Source organism: Leucoraja erinacea, chromosome 4 (genome assembly GCF_028641065.1).
Source record: "Leucoraja erinacea ecotype New England chromosome 4, Leri_hhj_1, whole genome shotgun sequence".
Taxonomy (NCBI): domain Eukaryota; kingdom Metazoa; phylum Chordata; class Chondrichthyes; order Rajiformes; family Rajidae; genus Leucoraja; species Leucoraja erinaceus.
The window spans coordinates 46,847,180-46,863,825 of NC_073380.1; the positions used below are offsets into that span (position 1 = coordinate 46,847,180).

General features: G+C 42.9%; 1 long non-coding RNA gene across 1 annotated transcript in view; it reads right to left on the reverse strand.

Moving 5' to 3' along the window:
* Nucleotides 1-15,600, reverse strand: part of LOC129696346 (uncharacterized) — a 28,499-nt gene extending 12,899 nt beyond the window's left edge. The window contains exons 1-2 of the long non-coding RNA XR_008723317.1: nucleotides 14,279-15,600; nucleotides 333-414 (exon numbers count right to left, since the gene is read on the reverse strand). This is a non-coding gene — a long non-coding RNA (uncharacterized LOC129696346). The remainder of the gene's footprint in view (nucleotides 1-332; nucleotides 415-14,278) is intronic.
* Nucleotides 15,601-16,646: the final 1,046 nt, after the last annotated feature.

Consider the following 16,646-nt stretch of genomic DNA (forward strand, 5'->3'; position numbering starts at 1 on the left):
ACATCCTCATAAATCTGAGGATGGTGTCTGCATGGGGTCATGTTGGGTAATTGGAGAACATTCTCCATCCAGAATTGTGGTAGAACTGAAACTGATTCTTTGCACTATAAGCATCATATAATTTTTCTCATTGGTGGGAAGAGAGGACCATGAATGCTGAGGTACTTGAGATACACTGTTGGGTAACAAATAATGATTGATTTCAGTAACCTATTATACACATTGTTTAAGGGGCAAATTGTTTCAGAAGCAATTTAAATGAATTTATGTAATGATCTGAAAAATGATCATTCTAATGCCATATGAAAATCGAAAAAAGTATAGAAACTCACCGTTTGTTCAAAAAACTGCAGACACTGGATTTCTGACAAAAGAACCAAATTCATTTGAAATACTTTGCCATTCAGACACCATCTGTGAAGGGAGAAACATACTGTTTTGTGACAGTGGAAGGCCTTCAACCTGAAATAAGAAGGGCCTCAACCCAAAACGTCACCTATTCCTTTTCCCCAGAGATGCTGCCTGACCCGCTGAGTTACTTCAGCCTGAAATCTGTATCTCACCTGAAATATCGCCTTTGTTTTTCCGCCATAAATGCTGCCTGACTTACTGAGTATTCCCAACATTTTCATATTTTTCTGTGGGTACCCTTTCTTGGTTCGTGTTGTACATCTTTTTCACCTAAAATTGGTGTTAGGCCAACAATCGTTCAATCTTGGCATTAGAAAGTAGAAGCAAGCAGAAAAATATTCTGTTGCCCAGCAAAAAAAACGATGCAGTGCTACTGCTATAAACTACTGGAATATGGTGTGAAAATGATTTAACTCCTCCTGGAGCATTAAATCTTATTCAGTATCCAGTCAGTTTTTGCAGCACTGCAGTCTGCCTTTACAAATGAATCTACTTTCAAGAATTTCAAAGCAGCTTTGGATACATGGTCTGTAAACATAGTTTATAAACAGAAAATAAAAAGCATGTCATGTCAGAGCAGATTAAATAGTTTTCCCTTTATTAAGTATCATGCAGTGGATTTCTGAGATTCATTGCGAAACACCAGTCTTATGAAATTTTCAATTATAGGTGATGTTAGCACGGTTCATATCCTTGTCCTGAGTGCTGAGGTAAGGTTACAGTTGGGAACTGTGATATGAGTCATTAACACATGATGAAATCTACTTTGAAAAAGTAACAATAATGAGGTAATAACCTCTAAAAAGCTAATGACCTCATAGTATCTCAATAGTCAAGGATTCGTAGAGAAACAGGCTGAAGATGTTGGAGTAACTCAGCGGGACAGGCAGCATCTCTGGAGAGAAGAAATGGGCTACGAGGTCTGAAGAAGGTTCTCGACCTGAAACGTCACCCATTCCTTCTTTCCAGAGATGCTGGCTGTCCCGTTAAGTTACTCCAGCATTTTGTGTCCGTCTTTGGTGTAAACCAGAATCTGCAGTTCCTTCCTACGCTAGAGAAACAGGCCCTTTGCCCACCGTGTTCATGCAAGTCATCAAATATCTTTTCTAATCCCATTTACCAGCACTTGTTACATAACCATGTATTCCTTACTGATTTAACTGTTTATCTAGATATTTCTTTGACATTGTGAAAGTACTACCACCGGTACATCCATCACTCACTCAGGCAGCATGTGCCAGATTACAACTTCCAGCCAGGTCACCTGATATCATCACTTAGGACCCTGAAATCTCCTCTAAACCTCTTACCCCTTACCCAAAACTACTGACCTCTAGATTTAGACACCTTTGATAGGGTGGTAATGTCCAACACTGGAGGGCATCACTGTAAGGCAAGCAGAGATAAAGTAGATTTTTGCCTGGTTAACCTCCTGACATTAATCTATTCATAAAGTGCTTTGGGATTATACACCTTCAGTGATATACAGTGGCTTGCAAAATTTTATTGGGATTTTATGTGATAGACCAACACAAAGTGGTGCATAATTGTGAAGTGGAAGGAAAATGATACATGGTTTTCAAATTTTTTTACAAATAAAAAACTGAAAAGTGTGGCGTGCAAAAGTATTCAGCCCCCCCTGAGTCAATACTTTGTAGAACCACCTTTTGCTGCAATTACAGCTGCAAGTCTTTTGGGGTATGTCTCTACCAGCTTTGCACATCTAGAGACTGAAATTTTTGCCCATTCTTCTTTGTAAAATAGCTCAAGCTCAGTCAGATTGGATGGAGAGCATCTGTGAACAGCAATTTTCAAGTCTTGCCAGAGATTCTCAATTGGATTTAGGTCTGGACTTTGACTGGGCCATTCTAACACGTGAATATGGGAGTTAGATGTGGCCCTTGTGGCTAAGGGGATCAGGGGGTATGGAGAGAAGGCAGGTACGGGTTACTGAGTTGGATGATCAGCCATGATCATATTGAATGGCGGTGCAGGCTCGAAGGGCCGAATGGCCTACTCCTGCACCTAATTTCTATGTTTCTATGTTTCTATATTCCATTGTAGCTCTGGCTGTATGTTTAGGGTCGTTGTCTTGCTGGAAGGTGAACCTCCGCCCCAGTCTCGTCTTTTGCAGACTCTAACAGGTTTTCTTCCAAGATTGCCCTGTATTTGGCTCCATCCATCTTCCCATCAACTCTGACCAGCTTCCCTGTCCCTGCTGAAGAAAAATATCCCCACAGCATGATGCTGCCACCACCATGTTTCACAGTGGGGATGGTGTGTTCAGGGTGATGTGCAGTGTTAGTTTTCCGCCACACATAGCGTTTTGCATTTAGGCCAAAAACTTCAATTTTGATCTCATCTGACCAAAGCACCTTCCTCCACATGTTTGTTGTGTCCCCCACATGGCTTGTGACAAACTGCAAACGGGACTTCTTATGGCTTTTTTTTAACAATGGCTTTCTTCTTGCCACTCTTCCATAAAGGCCCGATTTGTGGAGTGCACGACTAATAGTTGTCCTGTGGACAGATTCTCCCACCTGAGCTGTGGATCTCTGCAGCTCCTCCAGAGTTACCATGGGCCTCTTGGCTGCTTCTTTGATCAATGCTCTCCTTGCCCGGCCTGTCAGTTTAGGTGGACGGCCATGTCTTGGTAGGTTTGCAGTTGTGCCATACTCTTTCCAATTTCAGATGATGGATTGAACAGTGCTCCGTGAGATGTTCAAAGCTTGGGATATTTTTTTATAACCTAACCCTGCTTTAAACTTTACGACAACTTTATCCCTGACCTGTCTGGTGCGTTCCTTGGGCTTCGTGATGCTGTTTGTTCACTAATGTTCTTTAACAAACCTCTGAGGCCTTCACAGAACAGCAATATTTATACTGAGATTAGATTACACACAAGTGGACTCTATTTACTAATTAGATGACTTCTGAAGGCAATTGGTTGCACTGGATTTTATTTAGGGGTATCAGAGTAAAGGGGGCTGAATACTTTTGCACGCCACACTTTTCAGTTTTTTATTTGTAAAAAAATTTGAAAACCATGTAATTTGAAAACCACTTCCTTCCACTTCACAATGATGTGCCACTTTGTGTTGGTCTATCACATAAAATCCCAATAAAATACATTTACGTTTGTGGGTGTAACGTGACAAAATGTGGAAAAGTTCAAGGGGTATGAATACTTTTGCAAGCCACTGTATATGTTTTCTAATTATTTTATTTACCTCCTGCACTCCCCTTCCCCTCTTATTTTCTGCTTTGTATCCCTGCTATTTACCTATGTTTTCCACTTTATTCAGACCTCAATGTACTTTAGCTTGCTTGGCCTTACCTTTCACCTTTATGGGCACACATTGTTACAGTTTTGAAAGTCTCCCGCTAGTTTGGTGAGAACCTTCCTGAAAGTATCTGCTATTAGACTATAATGCTGTAGTAACTCAGCGGGTGAGGCAGCATCTATAGAGCGAAGGAATAGGTGAAGTTTCGGGTCGAGACACTTCTTCTGGAGAAGGGTCGACCCAAAATATCACCTAGTCCTTCGCTGCATAGATGCTGCCTCAACCACTGCGTTTCTCCAGCATTTTTGTCTACATTTGATTTTTCCAACATCTGCAGTTCTTTTTTAAACATTGCTACTAGGCAATTTATTGCCTGGTCCTGTAGCTTGATATTGGAATAGGCCTCCAATCTAATTCATGATGTTGATTTCTTGACCGTTCTTAACCTATCCCATAACAACCTCAAAATGTTATTTTGCAAACATTCCAGATCTTGCAAATCAATTATAGTCAGTTACCTAGAAGTTCAATATCATTATTGTTTTCAATCAATGCCACATTATAAAAATTGATTTTTCTGGAACGGAGCATGTTTCTGATAATTTCTGGTTAAAATCAAACTCAATTGGCACTTCTTGCTACAAGTTATCCTTATGCCAGTGACATGTTCTCTGAATTGAACACACATGTTATGATGTCATTTAGAGTCATAATCATAGAAACAAGCCCTTCAGTTCAACATGCCCACACCGGCCAACATTTCACACCAACATGTCACATCAACCTGCCTGTGTTTGGTCCATATCCCTCAAAACATGTCCTATCCATGCACCTGTCTAACTGTTCCTTAAAAGTTTGGATAGTCCCTGCCTCAACTACCTCCATTGGCAGCGTGTTCCATACACCCATCACCCTTTGTGTAAAAAAATACCGCCCAGATTCCTATTAAATCTTTTCTCCTTCACCTTGAACCTATGTCCTCTGGTCCTCAATTCACTTACTCAGGGAAGAGACCCTGAGCATCTACCCGATCCAATCCTCTCATGATTTTATACATCTCTATAAGATTACTCCTCATCCTCCTGCACGCCAAGACCCAGCCTACTCAGCCTCTCCCTATAGCTCAGACCCACTAGTCCTGGTAACATCCTCGTAAATCTTCTCAGTACCCTTTCCAGCTTGACAACATCTTTCTTATAACATGGTGCCCAGAACTGAACACAATATTCTAAATGTGGCCTCACCAATGCCTTATATAACTGCAACATGACCTCCCAACTTCTATACTCAATACTCTGACTGATGAAGGTCAATGTGCCATTTGTTCTACCACACTTGCTTGGAACATTGTCAGGAGCAATTAGTTCACATCATATAAAGTATTCATGTGGTTGTGACACACTTGGTTAACTAGGTTTTCGTAATGCTGCTCTCATTGTTGCTTCATGATTTTGGGGAATTCCAGTCCAGTGCTGTGAACCTGACTCAGAGAGTTCTTTTTTTACATTTATTTATTTAGTTGAACGTCAAATCCCCATGCAACATGGCACCAAAACACCACCCCAACCAAAATCATCCTGCTCTCCTAATCTCCTCCACAATTGAATTGAATTTCCTTTATTGTCATTCAGACCTTACGGTCTGAACGAAATTTTGTGCCTGCAGTCATACATACAATGATACAATAATAAACAACAATAAACACAAATTAACATCCACCACAGTGAGTCCTCCAAACACCTCCTCACTGTGGTGGAGGCAAAAATCTTAGGGCTGCAGTCTCTTCCCTCTTCTCCCTCTGCGCTGAGGCAATTCCCCCCTAGGCGATGGTACAAACAGTCGCGCAGCTCACCGAACCCCGCGAACGGGCCGGTTCAAACACTGCGGCCCGGGGTGGTCGAAGCCGCCGCACCTCCAGTCCAGCACACGCAGCCGCCGGCCCGCGGCTGAACCCAGGACTCTGGACACCGCCGCCAGAACGTCGTCCCAGCCACCGGAGCACCGTCCCAGCCCCCGGACCGGATCGCCCTCACGTGAGTACCGTTCCACCCTCGGGCTGGGCCACTCCAGCGGGAGTGCCGTTCCTCCCTCGGGCTGGGCCACTCCGACGGGAGTGCCGTTCCTCCCTCGGGCTGGGCCACTCCAGCGGGAGTGCCGTTCCTCCCTCGGGCTGGGCCACTCCAGCCCCTCACCAGGCCGCTCTCACGGGAGCACCGTTCCATCCCGGGCTGGGCCGGGAGCGAGTCCAGGACGAGTCCTGTCAGCTGCCTCCAGAGTCCCGAGGTCGCCGGCTCCGCTAGGCCTCAGCGTAGACGGAGGCAAAGAAGGGGGATACGACAAAAAGGTCGTATTCCCCCGAAGGGAGTGACAGCAGCCCCCGTTTCACCCCCCACCCCCCTCCCCACATAAACACAGCCTAAAAAACCAAAAACATAACTACACAAAACGAAAAAAAACAACACAAAAAAGTAAAAGACAAACGGACTGCAGGCGAGCCGCAGCCGTTCCCAGCGCTGCCACTTCCGGAAATCTTCTGCCGTTGATCTTCTGACCTCAGGCTTTTGTCTCTTCACACTCTGTCATCAACCTACTCAAAGATGGTGCCAGAGAGTGGTGACTCTGTGGGTACTCTCATCATAAGGTTATAAGGAATAGGAGTAGAATTTGGACATTCGGCCCATCAAGTCTACTCTGTCATTCAATCATGGCTGATCTATCTCTCACTCCTAACCCCATTTTTCTGCCTTCTCTCCATACCCTGTAACACCTGTACTAATCAAGAATCTATCTATCTCTGCCTTGAAAATATCCACTGACAGCCTCCACAGCCTTCCGTGGCAAATAATTCCACAGATTCTCCGCCCTTTCTCCTCATCTCCTTCCTAAAAGAATGTCCTTTAATTCTGAGGCTATGACCTCAAGTCCTAGACTCTCCCACTAGTAAAAACATCCTCTCCACATCCACTCTATCCAAGCCTTTCACTATTCTGTATGTTTCAATTAGTTTCCCACTCATTCTTATAAACTCCAGTGAGTACAGGCCCAGTGCCGACAAACACTCATCATAGGTTAACCTACTCATTCCTGGGATCATTCTTGTAAACCTCCTCTGGACCCTCTCCAGAGCCAGCACATCCTTCCTCAGATATGCTGCCCAAAATTGCTCACAATATTCCAAATACGGCCTTATCAGTGCCTTATAGAGCCTCAACATTATATCCTTGTTTTTGTATATTCTCCCTCTTGAAATAAATGCTAGCATTGAGTTTGCTTTCTTGCAGATTAACTTTTTGGAAATCCGATTCGACTTGCAGATTAACTTTTTGGAAATCCTGTAACAGCACTCCCAAGTCCCTTTGCACCTCTGATTTCTGGATTTGCACCCCATTTAGAAAATAGTCTATGCCTTTATTCCTTCAACAAAAATGCATGACTCCACATTTTGCTACATAATAGTCCATCTGTCACTTCTCTGCCCAGTCTCCCAACCTGTCCAAGTCCTTCTGCAGAGTCCTTGCTTTCTGTACACTACTTCCACTTCCACCTATTTTTGTATAATCTGCAAACTTTGCCACACAACCTTCCATCCCCTCATCCAAATCATGGATATACGTACAACAAGAAGAGTAGCGGCCCCAGCACCGACCCTTGCGGAACTCCACTAGTCACTGGCAGCCAACCAGAAAAAGCCCCCTTTATTGCCACTCTTTGTCTTCTGCCATACAGCCAAATTGTTATCAATGTTAGTATCTGCCCTTTGATACCATGGACTCTTATCTTTCTAAACAGCCTAACGCATGGCACCTTATCAAAGGCTTTCTGAAAATCTAAGTAAACAACATCTACTGACTCTCCTTTGTCTGCCCTGCTATTTACTTCTTCAAAGAATTCCAGCGAAATAATTATTTCCAGAGAAGGGCATACTGTCGTCCAATACAAACATTCCACTTCTAAAATAGACACAAAACGCTGGAGTAACACAGCGGGACAGGCAGCATCTCTGGAGAGAAGGAATAGGTGATGTTTCGGGTCGGGACCCTTCTTCAGACAGGTCTCAACCTGAAATGTCACCCATTCCATCTCTTCAGAGATGCTGCCAGTCCCGCTGAGTAACTCCAGCATTTTGTGACTATCTTCGATATAAACCAGCATCTGCAGTTCTTTCCCACACTATTCTTCTAAATCTCTTTTCTACCAGTAAGTACAGCATCATTTATAAATGTCCTAATCATATTTTCCACCTTGCTCTTGGGTTTGTACTGACTGTACCCATGTATGATATATCTGATCTGTTTGGATAGCATGCAAAACTAAGCTTTTCACTGTACCTCAGTACATGTGATAATAATAAGTCGAAGCCTCATGATGCCTAAACCTCACTCACACAACCTGATCACGAATTGACTCCATGTGAAGTGATGACTTCTTCATCGCATTCAATGCTTGCACTCCCTAACAAAATGACCTCCATTGGACACGGTGACCACCCCCGTCCCTGCACCCTGCTCCATATATCACTGACCTCCAACTGATTCATCAACTTCCATCTGACATAGCAATTATAGGTCTTCAGTTTTGTTTCTCAACAAAAGCAAGTTCTCTTGAATGTTGATTAACAATCTGATGTTCATGATGTAAAATAATAGACATGGGAATATGCACTAATGTCAAATAAAAGCTCAGACCACATAGCAAACTGTGAGGAGGCTGTGGAGTTGATGACCCAATGAATGATGTTGCTATAGATAAACTTAAAAAATAAGTTTGGAACCACTAAGTTGAGTAACCAAATATAAACATAACCTTCAGACAGAGAAGGTCGTTTCTCACATGGAGTTTTACGTATGAATTAGCAGGGGGTGTAAAATGAAATTATAGGTTTTGGTTACAAGAATAGTCACATGTTCTTTGCCACTGTTTAGACACTAGATTATCCAAAGAGCTTGATAATTTAGGCATGGCAGTTTAATTATTAGGAAAATCAGATAGATAAAAAGACTTGCCATACTTGACCTCCCCATTATTAAGTAGTATTTATAACACAGCTGCAAAATGTGCTGTTTTTGCTGTAACTGCGTGTGACTCATTTAGTTTAGTGATCATGAAATTTCAATCTGCTTAATGGGAAGGAAAGGCTTTATACAAGTCGAGGACCTTGACGTCATTAATTCTCCATGATTGTAGAGCTATCTGATGGTATTTTTCTGTTCATCTGAGGGCACAGGTGGCCTTAATTTCAAGTAAATCTGAAGGGGACGTTGACAGTGCAGCAGGCCATACCCTCTCAAGTTAGGAAAGTTTTGGATTCAGCATATATTAACTAAGGTAGATACATTTTGAGAGGGTGGGAAGTAACATCACACCACGGAAATGTGACCTTGATAAGGTTAACGAAAAGTCTTAAGCCCATTTTGGAACTCAATTTAAAGTGAAATCACATGATTGTTAATGTGTGGGAATGGGGAGGAAACACACAAGGACATTAAATATTAGCCCACAAATATATGTTTATTTAATAATTGGAATATTAAAAAAATGTCAATTAAATAAACAATTGAAAAATTGATAAAATAAACAATTAATAAGAACTTTTCAAATGTCCTGGCATGTTAAAACACTACCTTGTTGGCTTAGACAGCTGAAATATGTGGAAGCCTTTTACCACGTTTATGATTTTCCAAAGGGGAGTTGTTGACATGTCATCTACGCACACACATACCGGGTGGCACATTTGCTGACAACATTATGGGACCACTACAGAAGCATTCTGCACCTCCCCTTCTTCCACCTTCACAACCCACAAATGGGTGGCAGAGTGGTACAGTTCATACAGCCGATGCCTTAAAGTGCCAGAGACACAGGTTCAAATAGGGCAGCATGGTGGCGCAGTGGTAAAGTTACTGCCATACAGCGGCAAAGACCTGGGTTCGATCCTGACTAATGCTGCTGTCTGTATGGAGTTGATACATTCCCTCCGTGACCACGTGGGTTTTCCCCCCGGTGCTTCTGTTTCCTCCCACACTCCAAAGACGTATAGGTTTGTAGGTTAATTGGCTTCGATCAAAATTTTAAATTGTGCCTAGTGTGTAGGATAGTGCTAGTGTATGGGGTGATCACTGGTCGGCATGGGCTTGGTGGGTCAAAGGCCTGTTTCCACGCTGTATCTCTAAACTAAACTATAGTAGACAATTCTGACATTGGATGCTGTCTCTGTGGAGTTTATACAGTTTCATGTACAAATCTTGTTGCAAGACTAGCTACAGTGAAAAGATTTTTGTTGCATGCTAACATGCGTGCACTTGGCCTGTGCTCGCTAGAATTTGTAAGGATGTAAGGACCTCTTTGAAATTTATCGAATAATGAAAGGCCTGGATAGAGTGATTATGGAGTGAATATTTCCAGTAGTGGGAGAGTCGAGAACCAGAGGCCATAATCTCAGAATAAAAGGACGTTCCTTTTGAAAGGAAATGAGGAGTAATTTTGTTTGACAGAAGGTGGCAAATATGTGGAATTCATTGCATAGACGGCAATGGAGGGCAAGTCAATGGATATTTTTAAGTTGGAGATTGACAGATTCTAGATTAGTAAAGGTGTCAGAGGTTATGGGGAAAAGGCAGGAGAATGGGGTTGAGAGGGAAAGGTAGATCTCCCATGATTAAATGGCAGAGTAGATTCGATGGGCTGAATGCTCCGAGAATTTATGAACATTTCCAGTCAGCGAAATAAAGATACATGATTACAATCAAACGTCCAGAGTGTACAGATACACTGTATTCATACAAAAGGTAGACAGGTTAGTTGATTGATAATGATTCTCTGAAATGCTGTGAATCTGCCTGGTTTGAACATAGTATTACCGAGTCTACACAGGGAAAGTATCGTTCTGCTATTCACCGGGCACGTCCACTTTGGAGGTTTCATAATTTCAATAATATCCTGCTTTTATTCACAATCTCTCCCAGAAGGGAGATTATCGACTGAAACAGCCCTAAAATAGCTAAGACTATTGATCTATTGTGCATGCCATGCATGTTAAATATTTTTACTTAAGATGCATGAAAAGCATCAGTGTAAGACATTTGGAAATTGGCAGAGACCTAGAGACCTAGTATGCTGGTAATTTTGCAAGTGGTGAAATCTCAGTTAACCATTTACAAAGAGCTGATGATGCTAAGTCTTCACACCACAAGCTTTTGACATTCTTGACAATTGATAAAACCTTAGCTTGCTGCTTACAACATGAGTAGATTCAGAGGTGAAAGTTCGTGAACTGGGGATTTGCAGATTTGCTGATTACGTAAGGGTCAGCTACAATCAGTGCACTGTTGAGCGAGGATGCTCAGAGACATGGCGAGTAAAGTGGGCCTTCACAAGGCCATAAGTCTATAAGACAAGAGCAGTGTTAGAGCTATCAGCCCATCAAGTCTACACTGCCATTCAATTGCCATTCAATCATGGCTGATCTTTTTTTCCCTCTCAACCACTTCTGTCATTGTTCCTTTTTGTGACATATAACAATAAACTCTCCTCCCCCCTCCTCCCCTCCCTCCTCCCCTCCTCCCCCCCCCCCCCCCCCCCCCCCCCCCCCCCCCCCCCCCCCCCCCCCCCCCCGATGGCCTTCCAAACCAAGAGTCTATCAATTTCTGCCTTAAAATATACCCAATGTTTTGGCCTCCACAGCCATCTGTGGCAATTAATTCCACAGATTCACTACACTGTCCAAATAATTTCCTCCTCATCTCCATTTTGCAGGTACATCCTTCTATTCTGAGGCTGTGCCCTCTGTCCATACACTCCCCCATCACTGGAAATGTCCTTTCCACGTCCACTTTGTCTAGGCCTAGACAGTGAAATGCCTTGGAATCCAAAAGTTATAGTGCCTTCCATTAGCAGTCATACAGATCAGAAACAAGCCCTTCAGTCCATTGTGTCCATCAAGAACCTAACTAGATCAACAAATAAACAACAAATATCATCACAATGATTATATCATTAATTTTTTTGGATGAGAGGAAAAATCACAGAACTCAAAATTACTGTGGTTACAGTAAACGCTCGTATTATGGATTCCTCTTTATAATGGGTTTTGTTTGGTGCCACCCCCGGCCCGCACCGCCTCTACTACCGCTTCCAGGCCAGACTACTGCCACCACCGCTGACTCAGACAGCTTCCTCGGCCACTTCCTGGCCGCACCTGTCACCCACTCCGCCGACCCTTACCTACACTCCGGCCGACTGCAGGCTGCGGCCAGTGACTACGCCGATCCTTGCCTCTCTCCTGGCCACCAGCAGGCCGGGCCATCAATTCACCTGGATCCCAGCCCCTCGTCCAGAACAATAGTCTGCAGAAGGATCCCGATCTGAAACATCACCTCTAGAGATGCTGCCTGAGCTGCTGAATTACTCCAGCATTTTGTGCCCTTGGTGCTTTAACCGGCATACAATGATAGTCCCTTAAGGGCCCTTCCTACTTAGGCGATTATATAGGCGACTGCCGGTGACTGTCATAGTCGTAGCAGGTCGTCGAAAAACTGGCGACTGGACTCCCCCACGACAATGTCTACGACGAGCTACAACAACCTACCACCTAGTCGATGTCAAGCTACGGCAATCTACCGACAACCGGGGACCCCGATCATCGCGACTTAGGACGTCCACCTGCGACCACACCTACCACAACCTACAACGATACCTACGACAATCTACGATGACACAGGTGGCAACCTACGACAACCGACGTCAACCTACGTCCACCCGCGACAAGCTACGACCCTGCCAGCGACAACTGAAGACAACTGAAGACAATGCCTGTCGTTACTTGACTTCTCTTGACGCCGGTATCTGTCGCCAGTTGAACTAGGTTGACGTAGGTAGACGGCAATGGAATTCACCAATGTTAGCACTGGCGACAACCAACGTCACCTGCCGATAACCTAAGACAGCACCTACGTCAGTAGAAGTCAAGCTACGCTCATTGGCGTCAAACCCACTCGCAGACTGTCGCCGAAAAGTTTTGAATATTTTGAAACTCCAGCGGCAATCAGAAAGACGCTACAACTCTTTGGGCACTGAAGAGACTACTCACAACCATACAGGCAACACCCCATGTGGCGACAGCCTAGTCGTCTGTAGTCGCATAAAAAATCGCCTAAATAGGACAGGCCATTTACTCAGCTATGGCAGACAATAAATCAGCAATAACAAATATTATTTGCCCCCCAAATGGTCCATTATATAGAAGGTGTACTGTACTTCATTAACAGTAAAACATTGGCCATTCGCTTTCAGTCATTTAAAGCCAATTAAACCTTTTAAACTGATCATATCCTGTTGTCAAGACGTTATTTCTAGACAACATTATTCTTTGATCCCTTTCAAAGAGCAATTTTGCTGGATTGGATTTAAAAATCGTTATGCTTTGTGGTTTGTGGTCAGAAATGTAGTTCTTCAGAAAAGATGATTTTTGGAGAATTGAGTGACTGCCCCATGAGACACATTGATTATTAATCTATTTTTCTCAATTCCCCGACAATGGTCCAGGCTTTGCCAAAAACAACTTAAAAAGCAGAAAATAGATTTCACAGTTACTGATGAGATGTGGGTGTACAATCCACACATTAAGGGAATAAAATATAATCTTATTCATTTTTTTAGTTAGCAGAAACACTGCCACTCTCGAAACATCCCATATTTGTTTTCCAGCCCAAATAATTTTACAAATTTGGTGTGAATTATAAAGTTAGGTAATGAGGTTAAACAAGAAAATGGTTGTTTCCACTATTGGGAGAGTCTCGGACCAGATGCCAGTGTCAGAATGAAAGGATGTGCATTTAGAAAGTAGATAAGGAGGAATTTCTTTAGTCAGAAGGTGGTGAATCTGTGGAATTCATTACCACAGAAGGCCAAGTCAATGGATATTTGTAAGATGGAGATTGATAAATTCTTGAATAACGTCTATATAACATTTTCATACAGTGAAAGGGTGAATCCTAAACCTTTGGTATCGAAAGAGTGATGGTATCGTTAACTACAAATAGAATGAGTCAGTGTTAGCGATGTAGTGGCAGTCATTTCTCACGCAGTTGTTCTCGTGGAGCTGGGCTTCACAGTAGCAAGGAGTCACAGCAGCAGCTTGTAAATTGGAAAATCGCTGTTTCTAATTCACAATATTGCGACCTCCCTGATTGATAAGATTATTTTATACAGCACCTATGTTATAAGCAACTATAGTGTAAAACACCATAATACCATGACCATTGTCCTGACTGATGACAAATTATTAGTAATGCAGATAAGCATCACTGCAGTCCATTGCATTGTGGGGAAGGATGCCATGACACATGCAGTTCAGTCTGCCTCAATAAGCATTGTTCAGATTTGTTTTTTGAAGATAAAAGTCTCAACTTAGCTATCATTGTGACACCATGGACAAGGGATGGCTTGCAAAATTGAAACTCTGTTGTAAATGCCACAGAAATGCCAAAAACACATTTGGGGATTCGATTGTTTAAAATTAATGACATTCTCAAAGAAGGCAACACAGCAATCATCAAATACAAGCTAAACCTACAAATTAAACTTACCATTCAATCAGTCTATTGCAGTCCAAGGCCAGATTCTTATTCCATAAAGACCCAAGCAGACGAAGTGGCTGAGAAATTAGAAAGAGAGTTTGCTAAAAATTATTTACAGCAATTTGATTACTTTGATAATAGTTGTACTTAAGACAGATAAAACAATAAGATTGTGCTGCATTGACTTAAAGTGCCTTTAAATTATAGTTTGTTATTAAAACTATTCTTTACGAATTTAGTAGAGCTTGATGTACAGTTGAAAGAATCAGGACCATCAGGTTTACAAAATTTGCCGTGGTACCAACAGTTGTCCAGATAATACAATGATGAATATCAAGCATCTAAGGAATCCTGCAGAATTTCATACATTCCTGGAATGGTTCATATCATTCCAGATTCTTGTCTCAAGGTTTTAACACCATTGCCCCAAACTTTTCAAGAAGCAGTATAAATGCAACTGGGCTGATGCATTGCAGAAAATGGAAATAGAAAGCTGAAATCTTCTGAAGATGAGTCCCGACCTGAAACGTCACCTATCTATATCCTCCAGATATGCAGCCTGATCCATTGAGTTACAGTACTCCAGCGCTTTGCGCTCTACACATTACAAAAAATGTTTGATAAACGTACGAATTTGAGAAGTGAATCTTTACTACCTTATCGATATTATGAGGATCCGTAAACAAGCACGCAATGCTTCAAGCTATGGCATAAGCACGATCAGCAGCCATATTTCAATACGATACGATAGAACTTTATTTATCCCATGAGGGAAATTGATCTGTCAACAGTCATAAAAACACAAAATACATGAAACATCAAATTAAAGTGACGAGTAGAAAGGATTGGGGATGTGCAAAGATTGGTGGGGAGTGGAGTCAGTCTCAGTCAAACCCACGACAGAAGGGGAAGGAGTTGTACAGCTTGATAGCCACAGGGAAGAAGGATCTCCTGTGGGGTTCTGTACTGCATCTTGGTGGAACCAGTCTGTTGCTGAAGGTACTCCTCAGATTGACCAGTGTGTCATGGAGGGGGTGAGCTGTATTGTCCAGGATACTACACAGTTTGAGGAGCATCGTCCCCTCCAAGACCACCTCCCATTAATTCAACTCAACCCCCAGGACGGAGCCAGCCTTCCTGATGAGTTTGTTGAACCTATTGGCATCTGCAGCCTTCGCCCTGCTGCCCCAGCACACAACAGCGAAGAAGATGGCACTGGCTACCACCGATTGGTAGAACTTTGGCAGCATCTTACTGCTGATGTTGAAGGAGCAGAGTCTTCTCAAAAAGTACAGCGTCTCTGTCCCTTCTTGTACAGGGCCTCAGCGTTCCTGGACCAGTACACTCAAAGGTATTTGTATTCCCTGGTAAACTGCACACCCATACCATTGATGGAGACAGGGGACAGGTGTGTTCCTCTCCTCCAAAAGTCCACCACTAATTCTTCAGTCTTGGAAATGTTGAGCTGCAGGTGATTCAGTCCACATCACTCAACAAAGTTGAGTTCAGATGACAAGCGGATCAATTGTTTTGTTTGTTTCTCAACCTGTGGTGACAGAACTTGATAATTTGCTGCAATATATGAATTTGCTGATATTGACCGAGGGTTGAAATCGCAAGTCATAAAGGTCATCAGATTTTTCAAGCTGCATGACATAGCAAAATTATTCGCACTTTCAGACCACAGAGCAGTTGTGCCAAAAACACCACAATGAACTGAGATCAGAAGAAGAGAAAAATTCCAAAAAACTTACCATCATCAGATCGGCAGAACTCAAACAAAGCAGAACATCCTCCGTGCAAGTTTTTGCTAAAGTTCATCATTCAGCAAGCCCAGGTATAAGAACAGATCAGATGATGTGGCAAGTGACAAAGCCAATGGAAAAAGTAACAACAACTTGTTACTGTGTAGGAAGGAACTGCAGATGCTGGTTTAAACCGAAGATAGACACAAAAAGCTAGACAGAGGACAGACAGCAGCTCTGGAGGGAAAGAATGGGTGACATTTTGGGTCGAGATCTTTCTTCAGACTGCAGAAGGGCCTCAACCCGAAATGTCACCCATTCCTTCTCTCCATAGATGCTCCCTGTCCCGCTGAGTTACTCCAGCTTTTTGAGTCTATCAATTTTGGGACAGGTGCATGAATAGGACAGGTTGGGAGGAATATGGACCAAGTACAAGCAGGTGGGGCTAGTGTAAAGGGTGCGTGTGGATCGGCGTGGACACATTGGGCCAAAGGGCCTGTTTCCATATTGTATGACCGTAGGGTATAACTTTGACAATTGATTTATTATTCATTGTGCTTGGCAATGGACAAAAGTGAATATTTGCAATCTGTGAACAAAATATATTGTATATACCTGCCACTGTACTAAGT